This window comes from Limulus polyphemus, unplaced genomic scaffold (assembly GCF_000517525.1).
Source record: "Limulus polyphemus unplaced genomic scaffold, Limulus_polyphemus-2.1.2 Scaffold232, whole genome shotgun sequence".
NCBI lineage: Eukaryota > Metazoa > Arthropoda > Merostomata > Xiphosura > Limulidae > Limulus > Limulus polyphemus.
This window is the reverse complement of record NW_013665842.1, coordinates 277,553-284,947: the sequence shown is the minus strand read 5'-3', so window position 1 is coordinate 284,947 and position 7,395 is coordinate 277,553.

Genomic DNA, 7,395 nt, shown 5'->3' with positions numbered 1-7,395 from the left:
AGTTAAATGACGAAAAATTAGGTGTCTATTTACTTGTGACCACTCAGTGTACGTACAACAGTGGCCTATTTAATTCTGTATTTTACCGAAGCAACTAAAAAACACTAAATATATAAAAGTAAATTAAAATATATATTTATACAATTTACATAAAATGTAGAGTTGCTTACCAATGAGATCCCCGACAGCAGATACTCTATAGTTGTTATGGTGTGAACGTCTCTTAGAAACTGGCGAAGCATGATATAATTCATTATTTTTGTCGTCGAACATTATGTTAAGCCTGTCATATTTTTCAACACTACATTCCTAGTCTAGTCCCTTATGGATTTTCAAGAATTAAAAGAGGTAATAATAATATTATTTCAACCACATTATATTCGTTATATCTATTGCTTATGAGGCGTTTTGCTCAATCGAAAGTTCCTCAGGCTAGTTGCCATCATGACTACAGGAAGTGAATTATCAATGGTGGTCACTTGCTTGTGGTGATCAACTTTCCCAGCACTTGGATTCTCTCTTCATTTAGGATTTTAGCATTAGGAAAGCCCTTCTCTGCTGATAGATGTGGTGATATTCTTGGAGGTGATATATTATTTCAACATAACATCCCCTAAAAGAGCACTTATATACTGGTACTTAGTTCTCCAATGTCCCGATCACAGGTATTATTTTCAGCTTTAACTTTAAAGGTAGAGAGACTCATCATCAGTTGACATGAACTGGTTCACATCTCAATCCACACTGGCAGTGCAGTGAACGGTCCCCCTTCAGTCTTGGTTGGTAACTCCAGTGACTTAAGAATTAGCCCAGTGTTAGCTGTGGCGAGACCTCTCATGTCCAATGCATCTTAATTGATGGGCTTTACCAGGGAGAAATTTAAGGCAGCCTGGGGGATCTTGGGCACCACTGGATGTTTGGAAAGGTCCTAAAAATCACAGAATAATATATTCTTGGTATACTTGCCCTCCTTGGTTTAAGGTAGCTTTTTAGGTTTATTAGCAGCACAAACAAAATGATCCACAACTGACTTGTTGAAAACAATATAATCAAAAAGGTTAAGAATCTGGTCTTATATCTTAAGGACTGGAATTTAGAAAGTAAAATCATTCAAACTCTAAGTGGTCAAAGAACTTGGTCAACCCTGTAGTATAAAGTAATAAGAGCCCAGTTACAATGTTCTCCTGTCTTAAAATTTCCTTTAGGGGCAAAGTGTTAAAACTATCGTTGGGGTCAAGTGACATTTCTACTGATTTACATATACTCACGAGTATATTGTCTGAAGACAATGTGTCCCTTACATCTATGGACATTCCAGTCCTCTCTGGCTTTATCAGGTCTCCCGCTTGCCATTATTCAGTTGTGCTCTCACCTGTTGCCATTTCTTTGGCAACAGATCAGAGCTCTCCTAGAACCCATTCAAATTTATTTTCTGCCATCTGGTTGTTAAAGAAAATAGAGCCCGTATCCATTAGGAAAGAATTTAGGGTGAGACTGCATACTCTGGTACCTACACAAGTAACCTAAAATACGTTGGCCTGTGTGTGAACACTTGGTTTTTTTTTATTTACCATAGACATTCATTAACACTAACATCTTTTTTCCCTTTCTGAATCCTATCAGTTACAAGTAAGCTTAGTTATGAATAAGCACAAACCAATACTACATGGGTCTTACTGTGGTACATTCATGTAAAACTAAGTTAAACTTCAAGTGATGGGATAGGTCTGCTTAATAACAGGAGGTTTGGTCAAGATACTCATTATGCAATAATGCTAAATCTCTGTATAACTGGGTCATGATGTTGAATGTAATAATGAGACTGGACACAAAGTAAAATACAAAAATCAACAATCTTTATTACAACAAAAGTGAAACACAAACACAGTGAGTGTACTTGTTTTATGGAATGACAGATTATGTTTCACTGGATTCTCTCTTTGAGCCACTTATCATTCAAGATCCTGTTCCAGACAGATTAAATCCAGTGTTTCTTAGTTCTCAAGAAACTTCAAATTTACCTATCGCAACTAGTGGTACTCATATGATTGGTAATTCTCATTTTAGCATAGATGAGGCTATAACCTCTAGTTTTCAGCATTGAAAAACACTACTGTCGACATCCTTGCACAATATGCTGTATTGGAACAATATTCTTCCAGACAGAACAGGGATTATCCACTCAAGAACAATAAAGGAACAAAGACAGCTAAAACAAAACCAAATTAGTGGCTTTCTCAGTCACATCATAAGGTGAGGAGCTGTTGGTAGATTAGCTCTGCCAACATGAGCCATTCTGCCGCAGGCCTTTTGGGGGAAGATGACTAGGAGTAAGGCACACACCGTCATGAAGAGAAGCAATTTATAGTCAAGTCAAGAATCAAAGACATGAGGCTCTTAATATGATACAGCAAGCTTTAATGGGTCTCCCAGATCCTTCCAAGTCAATGACACCCATTCATAATGGATAGTAAAGTCTGAAATAACGTGATCTCATGGTGGGGGCGAAACATACCTCTTCTCCAGTAGGAGATAGAAAACAAAAGGTCATAGAAAGACTGGGTCATGCTTGTTATTATTCCAGACAGGCGACTGCCTGGAATGAGCAGATTTGGAGACAGTTGGTGAATCTGAACTGAATCTGTATGATACAGGGCTTGATTTAATCAAGTAGTCAATAAGGAGCTTCACCGCTACAATGATAAGCCGAGATGCTGATGTCAAACTCCTAATTTCTTGGTTCAGATAACAAGCTAGTAATTAAGATAATCGGTGATATGCACAATCACTGACTGAAAGAAAGTGGTGGTACAAGCTACGGAGAGATGCTCACCTTGTGAAATGATTTTCCTCTGGATTATCTAGTTAGGAAAGTCATTTGGCCATGCCACCAACAGCTTAAATGGCTTAGTGATCCAAGCTATCCGAGGCTCACGATTTTCATGATATGTTGGATTAGCATTTTTCAATGGAAAACTATCCAGTTATTCAGAAAGAAAAAGTCGTACGATTCTAAGTCCTAGCTTGGGTTTATTGATTGTTTATCATAACAATGTTGCTCCTAAATTTTGTTAGACTAAAATAATTCTTGATCACTCAGAAAGCAAGGTTTGCAACATCTTTTCAGTTGTTGGTTTCTCAACCAAACAACATTCATAGCTATGATAATCGAATGCACAATATTGATCATACTCTGTTATGTGGAATGCCATCCTGAGGTGCAGCAAGTGTTTGTCTCATTTGCAAATATTTAATCTGAATTACCCATTCTGCCAAACCATCCAACAGCAGTGATAAGGTAAAGTGGATGTTTTCAACCCCCCAACACTGTGAGCATATCTTCCAAGGCACAGAAAAGTGCAATCTATTGTTCTGTCAACACATCATTAACTGAGTGTGCTAATGTGTTATGAATGATTATACATCAGCCTAATTAGTGAATTAAATCAATGATGTCCAACACATCTTGATCAACTAGCACATTCTCAGAGGCGAATGGACTGTTCATTGCTGGAGTTTATCATGTCTAGGCTAGTTGTTTTCCAATTGCGCTGTACATATGTTGCAGTGCTATTACCATTGCTGGAGATTCCAATTCAACCTGACTACTAGAATTATCAATAGATGTTCGCACTAGTGCAAAGAACATCCTAGTAGCCTCCAGTCCTTGCGTCATGTAAACTCTGAAGAATTTGCTGTCTCATGAATTGGACTACAATTAGCTGCAACACAAGCTAAATCCAATTCTAGGAGGCCAACAAAAGTGGAACAATATGTCATCATACACCTGTAAATGCTTATATAAGTGTCATAACGTACATGAGTCTGTGTTGTGTTTTTAAAGCTGTACTGACCTTGTGTTTCCTTTCTGCATGGTAAGGAGTGACCATGCTGGGTTACTCTGTTGCTCTTTCTAGAGCTCTTTAGGGGGGGAGCTATGGCATCTAGTCACCATGGAAAGTGCCTTTTGTGTGGCTCTGTGTCATTGCAGCTGAAGTTTCTTTTACCTCAAGCTGGTGTCCTAAATCAGAACACTGAATGAACAGACATGGTCTCAACATGTTACAAGATAGTTTATCTTAACTAGTGTATGATGCCATATGACCATGTAATATCCATGCAGTGTTATGATCCTGTATGTGATAATCCCATCTGGATCAATCGTGCTTCACGAATATTACAGCTTCAAGTATTTGTTTTTTTTTGTCATGCAGTCCCTGAATACAGAAGTTTTGTGCATATGACTCACGTACACTGTCAGTCACATTGCCCTGTCCTGTGCCTGCAACATCACTGCCCTGATTCCACTATCACTGGCATCAGTATCCAACAGAAATTCATATAACAACATAGATTTCATTAAAGCATGCTTCACTAACAGAAATATATGCTCTCACTCATTTTTACATCTGAAAGGCAACATCAGCTTTGGAGAGAGTAGACATAAGTGCAGCAGTCATAAAAACATTAGACATGAAGTGTTCACTTTACAACACAAACCCAAGAAACTACTGAACTTCTCATCTTATCACAAGTTGAGGACAGTCTCTGACCACTGCAATCTCCAAAGGGGCATTTGAAATTCCTTCATTACTCATCATGTTACCAATAAATTCTACTTACAAACCTTTCCATAGTTTTGCAGTAGACTCAAATGTTTGCAGCACTTTAAATGCAAGCTTCATTAGCCTCTTGAAAGTGGTAACAGAATTACAGGCCGAATGGCATGACTCTGAACCTTTACATAAATCCAGAAATATATCTGCTTGTGATGATGAAAAGACATCAATTTGTGTCACGGCATTCCCCCCTACGAAACTAATACAGAATCTGTTATTGCTATTTTTATTCCTGAAAATCCCACTGAAGATAATCATACATCCTCAGAAAGCAGTATGATTCCATTCTTTAACATCCATGCTATCTCAGGGCTGGCTATATCACTAGTACTCCAGTGAAACTTGCATGGTGGTTGTTTTATAGGACTCATATTGCGTGTTTCTATGTAGTGACTAGTGAGTGTAGTTCTCCCCAGATGGCCAACTGGCCAAACACACACTGGGTACTTAACCAACAGGTCAATGAGATTGCCACTATGTTAATTTTAGGTTGTTGCTGTAATCATCAACCAAATGTCTCTCATGTACTGGTAGCCATGTATTTGTTTTTTGATGCAGTGCAATGGAAGCAACACAGAAATTACAGCTTGTATTGACATCTCCACTTCGCTTGCTGTTCTGATGGCCATTAGAGTGAGAAGTTGGCTTACCAATCTAACTATAATGGATGTAGCGTGTATGTCAGTATCTATGTATATAGCCAAAACTACTATGCCATCTAATGAATGGCACCACAAACAAAAATCCATAAGAAAATTTACAGTTTGTGTATTCAAGATCCAAACATTTAGAAAAATAACTGTGGTATTTGCAAAAATAATTTCTTTATAATGAAACACAGTTTTAAATAAAAGTACTATCCTTACAACAAGAACACGGTTTTACTAGGACTGTATGTGAGGGTTTGATTATATCTTTATTGATGTAATTTTTAAATGTAATACTGAAAAACTGTAGTTCTTTAAATAAATGGTACCACTTTTAATATGTAAAACTTTACAGTTTATATCAGAAAATCTTATGAAAATTTTGAGCTCTGTACATTGAATCTATACACACATGTATAAGATGTTCCCTTCACAAGATACTGTTTCTGTGTCAATTCTGACAAGCACTGGATGGATTTCCCACCAAAACTCAGCTCACCTGGTGCAGAATCAAAGTTAGTAAATAACTGCTAGAATAAATCCATCCCAACAATGTTCTTGCCATTTACATCTAGTATGCCATTGTTTAACAGAATGAAGTGCATTCACTGGCCAGAGTGGTGGCTTTACTCAGAGTATCTAATATATGGCAATATTCATCAGGATCCTTGCAGCTCCTGTGTGAATCATCAATTGTTCTACTGTGAATCTTTGCTAGCATGTACCATGCACCACCCAGCTCTGAAAGGGTTTGGATGACAATCACACCATCTGCTCTTCTCTGCTCTCCCGAGTCAGTGGTCATACCCAACTTGAGCACCACTACTTTTCTGGACCTTGAGTGACAGCAGCAACAGCTCACCTCCAGCCCTCCTGCATGTCAAGTATGGGCTAATTTGCTTGTAAATGACCCTGCAACACACAATCGTATCATATAATCGGGTCCTTCCTTGTTGTATGACATCTTTATAAAAGTTCTCGCTGCATTTGCTGCAGCACAAACATTAGAGAAGGACCTGGATACCCCTGCCCATTCATGGAAACCAGATCATCTGTGCCAGGACAATGTAAAGTATCGCCTGATACTCTAGAGAGTAAGACATCCCCGTCATCTTGGTGGCTATTACAAAACTTTGCCAATTCCTGTCCTAGTGTCCAGTTGTACTTTTCTACCATCCCATCAGACTGTGGGTGAAGTGGCATTGTCCTGGTCTTTCGTATGCCAAACAACTTGCAGCATTCATTGAACACAGCTGATTCAAAGTTACGGCCTTGATCTGAATGCAATACATATGGCATACTAAACCTGAAGAATAAATCACTAATTTGGTATTAGAAATCACTGATTTGGTATTGCATATGCCTCAACCTACTTGGTGAAATAATCCATCACCACACAAATGTACCTGTTTCCAGCACAAGTTTGGGGCAGAGGACCAGCAATGTCAGTGGCTACTCTTTCCATTGGTGTGCCAATTTGATATATCTTCATTGGAGCACGTCCCTTATGATTGGGTCCCCTTTTTGCACAACATGTACTGCAGATCCTGCACCATTCTTCCACATCATGCCTCATACCTATCCAGTAAAATCTCTGCTGTAGGTGATTCAATGTCTTTTTAAATCCGAGATGCCTCCTGTTAAACTATCATGGAATTGACGCAGCACAACTTCCCGTAACTTTCTCGGTATAACTGTTTGCCAGGTCGTCACTTTTCCATCTGCAGTCTCCCATCTCCGGAGAAGAATACCATCTTCAAGCCTCAACTGGTCCCATTGTGCCCAATAGTTCTTTGTCACAGGGCTTAAGCTAGACACCTTCTCCCAAGCAGGGCGCAAAACACTTGCTTTTAGAAGATGAATTATTGGCTTCAAGTCTTGGTCTTTCTCCTGTTCTGCTTTAATATCTATATTTGGTTCCACTTCAACATAGTCAACTCCTACAGTCACTTTGACTTCAGCTTGATGACACCTGGTTAGTTCAACCTCTCTTTTGCAGAAATGTCTGCGGTCATTTTTGCAGGGTCTTCGGCTCAGTCCGTCGGCATTTGCATGAGATTTTCCTTCTCTGTATTGAATATCATAATTATACTGGTCTATCTTCCAACCCAACGTGCCAGTTGTCCCTC